The sequence below is a fragment of the Triturus cristatus genome, chromosome 7 (genome assembly GCF_964204655.1).
Source record: "Triturus cristatus chromosome 7, aTriCri1.1, whole genome shotgun sequence".
NCBI classification, from domain to species: Eukaryota; Metazoa; Chordata; class Amphibia; order Caudata; family Salamandridae; genus Triturus; species Triturus cristatus.
Window position 1 is genome coordinate 197,166,433 of NC_140590.1, and position 16,779 is coordinate 197,183,211.

Sequence of the window (16,779 nt, forward strand, 5' to 3'; positions counted from 1 at the left end):
ACCACACTCCAGAAGAGAATGCTATTTCTATTCTGAACAAAGCAGGGTTAACTGATCCCGACATTGATTTATTTCTTTCAGCATGTAAGGGGCGTGCTAATGTGCACAACTGAAGGAGTCCTGAATTTTACCCAATTGAGTGTGTGATTAATTGTGATGGACTTTTAATAGTCTATGTCATGTTTGTCATGTGGTGTTTTTAATATACATGGATCATAATTTGAACACAGAGCATGCAATTTGTGCACACAGGAAAGAATGCTTTTGGTGCAAAAATAGATTTGCAATCTATCCAACAATATTGCAACAACAAATTCAACAGTTTGATTGTATTTTTACTGTTTAATGTATGTCTTTGAACTACAGGCCCTCGACAAATATAGTTTTATAAATCAATACCAAATCTGGGGTATGTGTGATTGGGAGCAAATCCACAAACTTATACATAAAAAATCCAGTCACAAAGTAGATTAGGTAAATATCGGTCCTGACGAATAGATACCAGATCATTGTTATGACTACACAAAATCTAGAAACATGTTGACCTATAGCTATCTAAGATAACTAAAGTCCAATAAATAGCATCACATATTTTGAACTTTTTCATAAAAGTTTTTCCTGAGAAGTACCTCTTATCCTATTTTTAAACTTCACATTTTTCACACTTTAACACCACTCTACTCCTAAGCCCCCACACCCGCACTTCACTTCACCAAACAGCAGAAAAGAAGATCTCCGGCAAAGCGCCCCCCATTGAGGATGCCTGTTGGGCAGCGCCGGCACAACAAGGAGCAAATGCCGTATGATGAAGCATTGGTTATGTCTCAAGTACAAGGACTTGATTATGCTATGCACTGTTCACCAAGTGATAATCATCATCATAATATCAATGTTGAATGCTGATACAGACAAGTTTTATTCACTTTGTTTCAACAAAACCTCCTTTCTTTTTTCTGAAAAAATTAACCAATACATTGAATATACAATATTCATTTTTCACAATTTTTTTTTTTAAACATAAATGCATCTCTTGTGGTACATTTCATGTACAATTATTTACAAGAATCATTGTTAGTACACAGTCCTACAACATGTAATGTTAAGCTGGATGCATTTCGGGACCTTTATGCGGATCCTTCCTCAGGGGAAAATCTGTGAACGCAAAAATGAAATCATTACTTATATTTCTAGTTTGGGGTCTACCCAAAGTGACCAAATCTCACCAGACATGTGCTATGACTTGTATCTTATGGGTTACATACCATCTAATAACCCTTAGCGGTGTGTCTAAGGTGCTTGCTTATTATTATAAATGTAAGTCACCAAGTGGTAAGTGTGCATACACTACATCTAAGGAAGTCATACTTAGCCTCAACCAAGACCATTTCCTGCACTCTACACTCTAAAACAACCAAAAGAACATCATTAGTCCTCCGGCTGCAATATCAACTGTCTCCTGAAACACCACGACAAATATCAACAAATGTCTTACCACCTTAACGTAATAAAGAGTTGGAAATCTGCAAATCGAAAAAAAACTAAAGTCAACACCAAACTACCGAAATGATGTTAAAAACATGCTATATGCTGACCCCGTGCTTAGTCAACAGCCAGCGTAATGATCTTACCGATATAAGAAACGCGATCACCGTGTACATTGACCTCTCGCAGCAATGCTTTGAAAACGAAGGCGGAGCATATCACTTCCAAATAAACACAGAGATAAAAAGTGGACTAGTTTAGTTCAGCGTTACACTACAGCCGCCATATTAGAATGGCTAGATTATAAACAAGCATTTACAATGCAATGGTCTCGGCATTGGTAAAGTTAGAGCTATTGGCAATGGTCATGACATTATTTTTGTTTATGTTTTTGTTTTTAAAACATTTAAAGAAACGGCATTGGTATTTACAATGTCAATAGCTTAATCACTCTCAAATGCGAGACCTATTGCATTTGCACCCACACACAGAGCCACCTACACACACACTGATTAAGCTATTGACATTGTAAATAACAATGCCGTTTCTTTACATGTTTTAAAAACAAAAACAAAAATAATGTCATGAGCAATGCCAATAGCTCTAACTTTAACAATGCCGAGACCATTGCATTGACCTTAGGTTTTCATTGGGATGGAGAAGGCAAGTCCCATCCGCTAAGAAAATACAATGTGTAGTCATGAACCTTGAGTTCCGATCCCAGCTTCCCACTTAACAACATTGTGTGATCCTAGGCAAACCACTTTAATTCTGCCCCTAATCTTATCTAAGACTCAAATATGAGTTCACTTAAAAAATATCCAGTTTAAATTGTGTGCTATATGAAAACAATACTTACTGACATCTCAAGGTTTACTCGTGACAGTGCTGTCAGGGCATTGCACGTGGGAAACGGTCCTTTCACCTGATGGCAACACAGCTCACTATCGTGAAACACAAGCGTTCAAGAAATCGTCTTTGTGTTACAGGAACGACCCTTTCTCTTCCTTTGACTTGACGTTTGCTGTATTTTTTTATTTTTACCCGTTTGAAGGCTCGGCTCGAACTTTGGTCCTTAGAACCAAGTCTGGCTCGGCTCGAACTTTGGCCATTTACGAACTCTGACTCGGTTCGAACTTTGGCCCTTAGAACCAACTCTGGCTCGGCTCGCACTACAAATTTCTATCTGGTTCACCTCTAATGCAACCCCTGAGACGCATGCTACCCGCTGAACCCTCTCTGGAGAAATTCAGCCCCAGCAGCCCAACACGGAAGTAACTTCCACGACTCTCCCTAGACTCTCAGAATGCAACCCAGCACACCTGGCAGAGAAAGGGGGATTGCCCAAGATCACTCAGCGCACATACGGAAAGAGGGGGATTGCCCAAGATCACTCAGCGCACATCAGGAAAGAATTACCCAAGATCACGCAGTGCACATCGGGAAAGAGGGAGATTGCCCAAGATCACTCACAGTGCACATCGGTAAAGGGGGAGCTTGCCCAAGATCATTTATAGCGCCGATCGGGAACCAGAGGCGCAATTAGCGAGTGCATATTGCTTACTGCTTGAGCGGCCTAAAGAGGGCATGTTGGCGCTATGTGAAAGGCATTAAGGCTTGGCGTTTGAAGCTGCAGCGTGGACCCCACTTACCTTAGACCCCCTGTCTGACTGTCCCACTCCAGCCCCAGACTAGCAGGCCGCCCCCACAGCAATGCCCCTTTAAACTGCTGAACTCTGCACACATGCTCCCTGGGGACCCCCACCAACTCCCAGCCCGCAGGGCGGGGGCAGAACAACACATGTGGGCAACAAACACATCCTGCTCAACACAGGGCCCATTGACCGCAGCACAGGCAGCAGGGTTAACAAGCACACCACTGCCTTTCTCCGAGGCGAAGTAGAAATGCCTCGGAGAAAGGCAGCGGCGGATTCGGATTCGGGGGCGTGTTTTTCTTTTCTCTCCTCTTGCCATTGGCTGGAGGAGATAATTAGAAAAGTTGCAAAAAACACGCCCCTGAATCCGAAAAGGACGGGGCCTGTTTGGAGTGACGAACCTCTTCTCCAATGGCTGGCCAGCATTCAAGAGGCCAGCCAATGGAGAAGAGGGGAGAAGAGGGGCGGGTTCAAGCCCCTCTTCTCCAAGTCATTATCTCTCGCAAGCGAGACTGTGCAAGCGCAGCCTTCGCTAACCGAGACCTAAAAACGAGCATCATGCCTCAGCAATGGAGTTTTGCACTTTCACCATGATTATTTAGCATTTCCTGTTTGAACTATAGTGCTCTTAGATTAAAAAAATATATATCAGCAGTATCAATGCGCTGCTTTGCCCAAGTCCTCAGGTTAAACTGAGGTCAGCAGCTCTTTTTTTATATGTTTGAATGGCCTATTAGAACAATTAATTTCATGGGACCCCCTGTGGCTCCAGTGAAATGTAAATGTTTAGTGATTAGAGAATTTACCTTTGAAAATGGAGAATGGTTACATCATGTCTCACTCACTCTCTACAAAGAGATCTGTATGCATGTGTCAAATTGGCTGCATCTGCATATAGAGAAGGCATTTGAACTGGAAATACATAAGTCGGTGAAACTGTCAGCATCAAAAACTAAAAATATGTGCTCGCTATCTAAAATCAAACCTGGTACAATCAGTGTAGAGATGTTGCAGTGTGCGTCTTGAGTTGCCAGATCGCTCCACAAATACCGGTTTCCTACAGCTTTACTTTCACTTCACAAATAAGTGCTTGTGTAACTTGTAGTGTATTTTACTTTATTGGCCTAACATGTCATGTTGGATTAAATAGAACAACCTTGACCCCCTAAATGTGACATATGGTCGTAATAGATAGAAGCAGGTACTGTACTACAATGGTACATGTGTGTTATTGTATTAGTGAAGGCAAGGATGGAAATGGAAGTAGCTTCTTGGGATGAAATGGACAGGTAGTGTGTACCATCCTAGACCAATGCCAGAATCTGCCAGGTTAAAGGGCCAGTACTGATGCCATTTAAAACAAGTAAACCGAACACAATGTGCCCGTTTGCCAACCCGAATTACAAAAAGCTTTTCCACAAAACCACCTTTATAAATCACTCAGAGTTTATTCATTTTCTAGCTATGAAATGCACATAATTCCCCGCTAGTCTACAAGCTGCGATCAGGGTATGTAACTAACGGTGGTATCTCTCTCTCTTCCGTTTCCGTACTTTCTAAGCACTGAGTGATATCCTTAAACAAAGGGAAGGCATGCATGCATCTTTGAAATGCTGAGTTACACGTCATCATTAAGTAGTAACTGCTCATGTCTCGCTTCCGTTTCTGTACTTTCTAAGTGCAGAGGAATATACTTAAATGAAGAGAAAGCATGCACGCATCTTTGAAATGCTGAGTTAAGCGTCATCATTTAAGTAGTAACTGCTCATGTAAAATGCACTCACCACCACACCAAAAAAGTAAAGAACAAGTAGTCCCCAAAGAACACACAACACTTATGTGTTTAAGGAAACTGCAATTTAATGGTTCTCTTCGCCATAAAACTGGAAATAATGTGTCGGAACACTAACGAATAAGGAGCTAGGAAGGACAAGGGGCGCAAAACTGAACCAATTGTAAGCAGCAGGCGGGATTACACTCTGTATGAGTGATTCCAAAAGGTCTTGCAGACAGCGCATGCACGCGGATCCTCGACCTAAAAAGGAAGGTTTTTGCCTGGCAAAAGGTTTATTTTGCCAGACATGGCAGTTTTAAAACTGCACACACAGGCTGCAGTGGCAGACCTGAGAAAGGTTACATGTGCCACTTAAGTGGGTGGCACAAACAATGCTGTGGGCCCACTTGCAGCATTTCATTTACAAGCCCTGGCCACAGGTAGTGCCACTTTACTAGGGACCTACATCGAAATTAAATATGCCAATTGGGTATAAGCCACTTCTATGTTTTAAGGAAAGAGCACAATCACTTTAGCACTGGTTAGGAAGGGTGATGTGCACAGAGTCCTAACACTAGTTAAAACAATGTCAGATAAACAGGAGGGTTGAAGGCAAAAAGTTAGGGGGAAACCCACACCAAGGATGCCAGGTCACACATGAGGTGTGTGTGACACATGATAACACTAGAAAATCTGGATCAGAGAAAAACTGGCCCTAAGTCCTTTCAGTCTGAGGAAGTCTAAATGGGTGGTGACTTTGTCTTTCTAAGCCCTTATCTGGGAGCACCCAGGTAATAGAATGCTTTGAAGTGTTGACAAAATTAGGATAGCAGGAAAAAAATGATGGTGGAAATTAGTGATGTTACTACCTGTAGGTATGGATTTCTGGAAATGAGGTCTGCTTGCCCAGTATCATATTAAAGATCTTTTTTTGCGGGGAAATTAATGATGTCTCATCTGTAGAGATGAATGCTGCAAAATGCAGTGCTTACTCTTCCAGTATAGAAGGATCATTGAGAATATAGCTATGGCAGTTCCTTCAGAGATGGATGCTGTGAAATGGGGTCTTCTTGTGGGGCTTCTTTTAAAGATGGTTTTGGCAGGAAACCTGCCATGTCACTTCTTGTAGAGGTGGATGATGGGAATGCAGTGATGTAATTTCCTGTAGGGATGTATGCTGGGGGTATGCTGCTATATCAATTTCTATTATGATGGATGATGGGAATAAAGTCAACTTTTCTTGTTTCTTTTATTTAAAATAAGTTTGGAGAGAAAACAGTAATGCCACTCATTGCGTAAATGAATGCTGGGAAAACAGGGATATCACGTCCTGCAAAGATGGATGCTGGAAGAATACAGAGATGTTCCCTACTGTAAATATGAGGCAGTAGGTTTATATCTGAACTGTAGTAAGGACTCCCTTAATACATACATACATTGTTAAGTTAGCATAACCACGTTAGATGTTAGAAAGCCATCTTGCTGCTTTTGCACACGACACTGCGTCTACATGTTATTGTTTAAACAAACTGCTGACTCGCGCTTTGCCTCACACGAAAGCAATCTGTTGTTACCATTCCGAGCTCTGCGCAGCGACCTTGGTCTGTACATGGTGTGACAAACAGTCTGGGTTGTTAGACAATGCATGTTTTCCACTCTAGGTTGATCGACCCACTATTTAGCCATAACACACAGGCAGCTGCAAATACCTGAAAGCTGGTGCTTTTAATATTGCAGACATCATGTTTAATATTCAGACCGAAGACGAGCCTTCCTGCGAGAAGACTCCTGATGCTCCTGTGATATGAATTCACTAAGCTGATCTTTGAGGTATGGGGTCCCCCATTCAAGCCTAAGAGACCTTTTATACGCATAATAATAATATTAGCTTCTTAGTAAAGGGAAGGTGGTAGTATCCACTGTCATTTATAACATGATCACTCCTTTTATATTCTATGGTATTGTAACAATGCTGATGGTTTTGATTATAATCATTTGTCTGCTTGTATTAGCCAAAGTACTGCATCTTAGGACAAGTGGTCTATAAAAATAAACTCTTTTTATTTTCACCGTGTCTCATTTGATTCTTGTTGTGGATTGATGTGAGAATAATATACGAACAGGTATTTCCGATTCCCACCATTCCTGAGAGTACACTGAGTCGCTTGTTCTGGGTTGTCTTTTCATTGGGACCGCCGAGCTAAACCTCGGATAACGAATGGGACACTTATGCTAGCCAGATACTGGGTTCTGGGTTCTGAGGTGAGTTTCTGGTACACCACAATTCACTGAGGTCCTGGGGTTCTACGCATAGTTCTGTGTATAAGCAGAATACCTGCAACATGGCGCACCTAACGTTTGGTCTATGAGTTGAAACGCCTTAGTAGTGCTTATATTAGTCCACAACACCCTCATTCTTGTTTCCGGATAACAAGTCTGACGGATTTAAACCTACCTATTTCTGTTGATATAGGTTTCTTCAAGCTTGATCATTAAAAAGGTTATTGAACCCTTGTGCTACTGATTAATTCGAGTGTAGCTTGTCCTTATGTCGGTAGAAATAGCGGCGCATAGCCGTGCAGCTCTGAAACGTCATTTGACGCAGTATGGGGTGCCGGACACTGGTATGAACGTCATCTTTGTGGTAGGAGCCGATGCAGCTCATCCCTATGAGTTGTTCTACTCTTGGGTGACACTTCCGGCAGTGAGTGAGGACGATAACTCCTTTCATTCTTACACTGCCACTGCCGTGCCAGCGAACTATACACCGTATAGGACACAGGAAATACCAATATCTGCTTGGCAGCATCTTATTTGGTTTAATGGCGCCCTTCCCCTTGTGGTTATACCGCCAAGAATGGACCCTTTATCGATTGCAGGGGCCACTTGGCCGGTACTAGCTGGATTTACGCCTCATCCCCGTTACCTCACGGTGACGGTGGCTGAGTTGCGTGTACTAAACACTGCCCTTATTACAGTATATAGGGCATTGGTACAGTACGTGTCACGCAATATGCAGGCGGGGGCACCTGCTGTTGCGGGACAGCCTACTGACCACCACACGGTGGTCATTAGTCCTGTTATGGTTAATTCTGTTATGGGCAAGCGCCCCCAAACTCGGGATGATTTCCCCTTTTGGCTTGCTGAAAAATTTGACCAAATTGAAGCGGTTTACCCGAATACTACTCCTGTGGAGAAACACAGGATCCTTACCATTAGTTTGCCTAAAGACTTGGCCCCGACATTGATGATTGTGTTAACTGGGGCAAGGTCTTTGCAGCGACGTACTCGCAGTGCTTTGGCACTCCGTCTATGTCGGTGCTGCCCTCCGTTATTAAACGTGTTCAAGATAACCACGGAGCGGAGTCTGCGATAGAATTAGGCATGCGGCTCCTCGGACAGTTTGACCTGGTGGCTACCATGATAATGTGTAACCTTAAGGGTGATGCTATGCATTTCCAAGTTCGTAATGAATTGAAGAAAGTTGCTGATGAGGATAAGCCGCGGGAGTTTGCGAAAATAATCTCGTCGGCGTACAGGGATTTGGGTTGTAGCTCTTTGGGGGTTAAACCTGTGATCAAAACTCCCAACATTAAGCAGCAGGGTAAGGCAGAAGCCTCTGGTAAGGATGACCGTCCAAACTTTCCGAAACAGAATTGGCGGTCAAAACAACAGGGAAAGCAGCAGCAGAAACAGGGCTCTCGGCCTGCCTCTCCCGTTCAGTCAGGTAGTGAGCGCACTTATGATCTGCGTGATCGTGCTACTATTAAGTCTCCTGATAGATTTCAGGTTTCTGAACAACGTTCTCCTCGTTCTTCACAGGAAACATCGGCTTCACAGTCCGGTGGCGGAGGCGGTGGCAAAGGTCGGGGTGCTCCACAAACACGTGACCAACCCCGACAGACTGAGGGTAAAGGCAAGCAGGACGAATTTGCACGACAAAGACCCCCGTTTCAGAAGAAGAAAGTGGCTGCTCTGAAGGCAAGGTATGACTCAGATAGTGCGGACACAGCTTCGGAACCGGACATGGGCGCTGACGCTCCTGGACAGCGCAGCGGAAATTACCATAGTCCGTCAAGCTCTGCGTCCATTTCTGGCGGCGACAGCAACTGATATATTGGTTACTGTTGAAACAGCTGACACCAGAGTGGCTCCCCCTGACAGACTTTACGAAATAGTCTTACTAATTGAGGGTGACATACAACGTACAATAAAGGGGATTTTTTGGGATAATCTGACTACCCCCTATGATATCCTCCTAGCGGAGGCAGATTGGCACCCAGCTTTCATTTTAGAAGCTCCTAGAGAGGAGGAGGTAATCCTCCCGTGCTTTGCACACACGGTGCCTAAGGACCAGGCTGAAGTGTACGCTGAGGAGTGGGCGCTGGCACTTGCGCCAGCGGTGTATCGTACTCAGGTGGGATGGGACCGGTTGTCCCCCTGCCATGAGATTCCATTGCGGTCTATGCCCCAGACTCAACCCCAATATCCCATGCGTCGTGAAGCTAGACCGCACGTCGCGGCAATCCTTGAACAATTGGAATATCAGGGTGTTATTGAAACTTGTGTGTCCCCTATGAATAACCCTTTATTCACTGTGACGAAGCCTGACGGATCGTACCGTTTAGTTTTGGATTACCGGCACCTAAATTCGCATTGCCGGACCTGCGCGGTACAAAATACTCACAGCTCGGCTCTTGTCAACAGTCTCATGCGTAAGAGATTTAAAACGACACTTGACATTTCCAATGGCTTTTTTGGCCATAACCTGTCCACACAGAGTAGCGAGTGGACGGCGTTTACTTCGGACGGCAAACAGAAACAGTTTACGAGATTAGCCATGGGCTACAAAAACAGCCCTGGCGTCTTTTCCGCTCGCATGGTCTCTCTCTTAGAGAGAATAGACCCCGATGCATACTCCTATGTTGACGATATCTACCTCACGGATGATGAGCTGATGCCACATCTGTCTCGAGTCGACAATATTATAGTGAGTTTTGCTGACTATGGCTACAAATTTAATTTTGCGAAGTCTCACATCGCGGAATAGGAATATACAGTGTTGTTTTTGGGCTACGAGCTCAACAATGAAGGTAAGGGATTGGCTCCTCACTTTCTGGAGAAGTGCGCATGCCTGCGTGCTCCTACAACACTGAAAAAATTACAATCTTTGCTGGGATTTCTGAATTTCGGTCGTACGTATATTTCTGATTATGCCCAGCGTATCAAGCCGCTATACGCCTTGGTACAACCTTCTTTTTCGAAGTCTAGCTGGCAGCTAGAACATACTGCTATTCTTCAGTCTTTACAGGCTGATCTTCTTGCTTCACAATACTTATTGACGCGTGATAATCGCACTAACGTGGTAATAAGAATAGTACCAGGCGCAGTGGGTTTCACGTACTTGACGTTCAATGAGGGCGATACCGTCCCCTTTGCGGATAAATCACACTTGTACACCTCTGCTGAGTTGCGTTTTTCCACAGTCGAGAAAGTTCTGACAGCAGTACAGATGGCGATCCTTAAAGAACGCGCACTGTCACATGGAAAACAGATACTGGTGGTGACACCGTATCCTGCCCTGGAGGCAGTGATGAAGGCAAGTGTACCAAATTCTAAAGCTTTGCATCCACGGTGGAAACAATGGGCCACGACTCTGACGTCACCAGATGTCACTTATATCTTTGACGCTTCTTTACAGACTCAGGAATACTTGCAGTTTGAATTCGTTCATCCGGCTCCTCTGTCTTTGCTCCCGCTCGAAGAATACCATTGTGTCATATACACTGACGGCTCAGCGCAGCCCGCAATTGGATCGAAGCATGCTTATTCTGCGGCTTGCGCAATTGTCGTGGGTACATTCATAAATGGTGAATTCCAATCTGATGCAGTGCATACGCAGTCATTGGGTGATTGTACCGCGCAATTGGCGGAGCTTCGGGCTCTGGTGCTTGCACTGGAGTTTGCTGATCCCCGAGTCACGACTCTTATAGTAAGTGACTCCTTTTATTGTGTCCAGTCCTACAATGACAACTTACACTTCTGGTCTCAAAACGATTATCGAGATACCAAAGGTAGCACAATTAAGCATAAACTGCTTTGGGTTCGAGTGGCAGACTTTAAAGACCGTCTCCCTCTCGTGAATGTTATTCACACTCTTGGTCACCAACGACTTGGTGTCCATGCTGTCGGTATCAGCTTGGCTGACGAGGCAGCAAAAACCGCAGTGGCTACATACTTAGTGGCAGCAGTTACAAGATCCAAAAGTAAGATTGATGATGACATCTTGGCAGCTATTGCTGCTACAGAGAAGGGAAGTGATTACCTGAAGGGTTTTCCTTCTCGTTATTTTTATCACTTAAGTCCTGATAACGTCCCGTTAGTGAGGATTAACGACGTTGGTGACAGAATTATTCCCAACGCGGACTGCAGACCAGCTCTGATACTAGCAGCGCACGAGGGGTTGGCGTCAGCCCACGCTGGCGTGTCCGCTACTATATCTCTGTTACAACAACGTTACTGGTGGTTTGGTTTATATAAACAAGCGCGCGCTTATGTTCTTGATTGTGACATTTGCCAACAGATTAAACCTTCCACTGTTGCACGCCCACCACAAACACAGTTGTACATATCTAATAAACCATTTGGTTGTGTTTATCTAGATCACTGCGGTCCTTTTTCTTCTGATACTGCGTACAAGTATATCTTGGTTGCAGTGGATTCGTGCACACGTTTTCTCTGGGTATGGCCACAAAGGAGTGCTGACTCGCGGACTGTCATCAGGGATTTGCGTGTCTTTGTGGGAACTTCTGCGTGTGGTACCTTTCATTCTGATCAGGGCCCTGCGTTCGCCTCTAAGGCTTACAAGGAGGCTATGAGAAATTTGGGGGTCCAAGTCAAATTTTCGTCCCCCTACCGACCTGAGGGTAATAGTGTGGTGGAGCGAATGAACCGTGACTTAAAGCAATCTTTGACAGCACGTGTTTTAGGCACAGGCCGGAATTGGCTAGCCCATTTGTATAACGTCCAACGTGCACTTAATAATCTCCCTAGAAGGTCTCTGGGTGGGCGGACCCCATACATGATGCTCTTCGGAATCAGAATGTTTGTCCCAGACCTTGATGGTCTAGACATGGCAGCGTCGACCGCACCCTTTGACGTAGATGATCACTGTGCTGTTTTACAGACCCTACAAGAAGCCAGAGACACTCTTTCGAAGGAACACTTGCCCTCCACATCTGATGCTGAGCTTCAGATTCCAGTAGTCGGCTGGCTACCCCGAGTTGGAGACCTGGTCCGTGAGAAGGTGGAGAACAAGAAGGAGTTCGGCCCCTCTTATCGTGCACCGGTTCCAGTGCTTGGAGTGCAGGGTACAAGAACAGTCATTTTACCTCCACTTCCTGGTCGAAAAGAAAACAGGTACATCTCTATTGACAATGTCAAACTTCAGCGAGTGGCCGATACTTCTTAGTCTGACTCCAGCAATTTCATGCCAGACGATGCAAAGAAATTCAGTGTTGGTTCCTGCTTCTAACACCTTGTCTGATGTTGCCATCGAGATGCAGTCAGTTACTGATCCCTTGTTAATACCACCGGCTGGTGGTCTGCCCGAAGAGACTGAGTATGCTTATCCTACAAATGGTCACTCGCCTGTTTTACAATCTACGGCGGTTGACCAGTCACGTTTCTCCTTTGACACTAACTCATTGCCTCATACTTCCCCTTCGAACATTGCTATTTATGCTAGTTGGTTCAAAAGACATTTTTTGATTCCCCCTTGGACATACATCTGGTTGGTGCTTTTTAGTATTTTTTTGTTTCTGTCCATTGGATTGGTAATAGTGTTTTTCCGTCTGGTGGATGGCCACTACCTCAAAGAGAGATCAACAATTAGACTTATCAATGGAACTTTGGCCCCACACTCCTCGTCCCACATCATGAAAAGGGACCAGACTTTTGTGAATATTACTGCCTGGCCCGTTTTGGATGGAATTGCGTGGGATGCTGTTAAATTCCAAATTCATGGTCCTACAGAGGTCATCAATGTACCTAATGTATTTCGTGTTTCTATGGGTGATGTGGTTAAGCAGAACATTCGTTCTGATGATTGGGATGTTCATGCCATTGAAGCACTGTTTTCTGATTTGAAATATTATGCCGCTTTTGATGCTGAAGATTTATATGAGAATGCGGCTAACTATGCAGAACAGTATTGTTCTCAGTATTATGGCAATCACTTCCTGCATAAAGCAAACACTTTTCGTAATTTTGTAAATTTTACCCAATGGGAACACTGTCCCACCCCATCTTTCGGCAGTTCGCCTACATTGGTTGATAAGAATACTTATTTTACTGACTTCAGTGTTTCCAATCCGGCATCCTATTATTTTAAAGTGATGCCTGAGTCTGCCTCGAAGGTTAGACTGACACACACCAAATTACTCTATTCTAAGTCCTTTATGGATGAGTTATCAATCAAAGGTTATGATCTATGGAAGGCTACTATTGATTTAAAATCGGTTTATGGTTCCAAACCGTGGCAGGTTCAGGGATCTGAAGCTTTACATCGTGCCTGTCTTGTGCCAAATCATATGTTGTTTTTAAATTCAACCATCTTCCAAACCACCTGTTTCGGATTGGCCACTTCTAAAAAACTAAATTCCCCTTCTGTTCCGGATCTGGGTGCTTACCCAAATTGGGATAACCACACAGATCTGTCCCTTCCTGCTTTGCAGTCATTGGTTTCTAATACATCTTTCAATATTTCGAAATTTAGTAGTGAAGGATGGTTAATTTGGCAGAGCAGTTCAGATACCTGTCAACGTCGTTTTCTAGGTCTGAAACCGGGGTATACGCAGCAACGCGTAGACCCTCGGTTTGAGTCATCCCATACAGTAACTACCTACTCTGTGGGGAAATTATGTCAGTCCTGGCTGCGACATTCCACCTTGGCATCTGTCAAAGTTCATTTATCAAGATTACATGACAAAATAGATTTGAATGATTTTGTTAAAGGTCCTGTGGGTGGCAGATCCAAAAGGTGGGCGTATGCTATTTACAACGAAGTATGGAAATTGTCGCAAATTGAGGCGGCTTCCAGATTGAGAGCTATTGATCAAGCAAATATGGAAAAGGTATTAGCCGTTATAGATAACAGCATTAACACACTTTCTTCCCGAATTTACACATTAGACAATATAGTTTCTTCAATTGTTGATATTGTACATGATGATATGTCTGTGTTGTATCATGGTCAAAACCAGTTGCGTTCTGTTATGCAGTTTCCATGGACATTACAAACGTTAAAGGCAGGAAAGGTCATTATTTGTTCCCTTTAACCTTTCTGAAAAACAGCAGTTCATGTCCATGAAAGATGCTACATATTCCTTGTTACACATTGAAAAATTGGAGCCGTTACCGTTCTCTGTGGCGGAATTAAATTCGGCCGTGTGGTTAGTACATGGGTTGATCACGCTTCCTTTCACGCTTTTTAAGTTTACGTCCTGTATGAAACACTATGCTCTGGGTAGATATGAACAGCTGGGTACCGCTTTCATACATGAGGTTTGGTCTCTCCCATTTACGTATAGATGTACAAGGGACGGTACAGAGGTTTATCTAAAAGGTGAGGAGTGTACCTCGACACCTGATCATTCTGTAGTATGTAGGCACATTCAGTCACACGGTGCATGCAATATACACGCCCCGAATTTGGCCTGCGTCCTCAGAGGTATCCCGGTGCCAGTAATTACACCGTCTTTCACGCTGCTTGCAAACGGCAGTTATTTAATTTTGAATAATGAAGCTTGCTGCGGGATGTTGGTGGGAATCCCATATATTGTAACTGTATCGCAGAGAGTAGTCTGCTGCAATAATGTTCTATTTCCTCCCCCGCATGGGCGGCTGGATGTTTCCATCTGGCCTTCGATTCCGACCTTGAAAGCAGAGTTCAACAAGATGAGCAGAATAAGAGCTCTATTGTCCCAAAAGGAGGTGCCATTGACTTCCTCCCGAGAAACGTTTGTCCTTCACGTAGCAAATACGCGCACTGAGGTGCAGGCGCTTCTGAATACTGACCTCCCCCTACATTTTGGCGCTTTGATCCAAACAATTTTCAATGCCTCGTCCACAACCGGCCTGCCTCATTTTTTTAAACTTGTGGGCTCCGGCCTCGTGACCTCCTTCCAAACTATTTTCGGTGTGATTCCGGCATTTTTTCATTCTATTTTCTCGAGCGTCTTTGGCGGTGTCCCGCTGATTCTGGCGCTGGTGGCAGGTGTGCTACTTTTACTTTTCATACTACGAAATGGCTGCTCGTTCTGTGCCACAAGACAACCTGTCCCGTGTGCATCTTCTTCGTGACAGGATGCTTGAATATTATGGTACGCTGCCATTGGCGACTTTGAGCCTGGCGTATGGATTATCCTTCCGGTATTCCTACTTCACCTGCGTGCAACCTGTTTTTCACTGCCTAGATTGTCCCTTTGAATGGCCTCTGGATTTATGCTTACCCAACGCGGTGTCTCCGGTACCGGATTATGATCGACTGATGAGGCCCTTAGTGTCTCACGAGTTTGCCTGTTCTGGTGTTCGGATTATGGCCTGTGGTGCGGCGCATGGTATCCTGGGTAATTGGGACATCACAAGGGCTGCCTATGACTTCTTGGATATGAGCTATCTGGAGGAACACGTCGGTTGCCCTCTGATCGTGCTAGAGGCTCCGCATATTGAAGAACATGTATGTTCCTTTTCTTTGCTTAACTGGATGGCTGAGACTTTTAGTGGCTCTGCAAACGATTTTCTGTTGGAAGCAGTTGCAACGTATGCTGCATACACGTTCATGGATTGAGTGAACTGTTGTCCGCTATGTTTTTTTTTGTGCTCCCATGTCTTGAACATTACCTGTGCATTTGGATTGCTGGCCAGCGCATCATTTTTTCATTTTTTTTTTTCCTTCTCCCTTCTACTTTTGTACTTTTTCGTACTTTATCTGAACCGATAATTGGTTTCAAATTGGATACGCCTTGTTCTGCTCTGTCGAAACTGAACTCTGCGTTCTCTCATTTCTTCCCTACTGGTTAGTGCTTCGATCAAGGGGGCATGTAGTAAGGACTCCCTTAATACGTACATACATTGTTAAGTTAGCATAACCACGTTAGATGTTAGAAAGCCATCTTGCTGCTTTTGCACACGACACTGCGTCTACATGTTATTGTTTAAACAAACTGCTGACTCGCGCTTTGCCTCACACGAAAGCAATCTGTTGTTACCATCCTGAGCTCTGCGCAGCGACCTTGGTCTGTACATGGTGTGACAAACAGTCTGGGTTGTTAGACAATGCATGTTTACCACTCTAGGTTGATCGACCCACTATTTAGCCATAACACACAGGCAGCTGCGAATACCTGAAAGCTGGTGCTTTTAATCTTGCAGACATCATGTTTAATATTCAGACCGAAGATGAGCCTTCCTGCGAGAAGACTCCTGATGCTCCTGTGATGTGAATTCACTAAGCTGATCTTTGAGGTATGGGGTCCCCCAGTCAAGCCTAAGAGACCTTTTATTAGCATAATAATAATATTAGCTTCTTAGTAAAGGGAAGGTGGTAGTATCCACTGTCATTTATAACATGATCACTCCTTTTATATTCTATGGTATTGTAACGATGCTGATGGTTTTGATTATAATCATTTGTCTGCTTGTATTAGCCAAAGTACTGCATCTTAGGACACCTGGTCTATAAAAATAAACTCTTTTTATTTTCACCGTGTCTCATTTGATTCTTGTTGTGGATTGATGTGAGAATAATATACGAACAGGTATTTCCGATTCCCACCATTCCTGAGAGTACACTGAGTCGCTTGTTCT

The 16,779-nt window shown here is 44.1% G+C and overlaps 1 long non-coding RNA gene across 1 annotated transcript in view; it reads right to left on the reverse strand.

Moving 5' to 3' along the window:
• Positions 1-337: 337 nt before the first annotated feature.
• The window catches only part of LOC146809209 (uncharacterized), a 55,334-nt gene continuing 38,892 nt past the window's right edge, over positions 338-16,779 (reverse strand). Inside the window, exon 4 of the long non-coding RNA XR_014966376.1 lies at positions 338-1,152. This is a non-coding gene — a long non-coding RNA (uncharacterized LOC146809209). The remainder of the gene's footprint in view (positions 1,153-16,779) is intronic.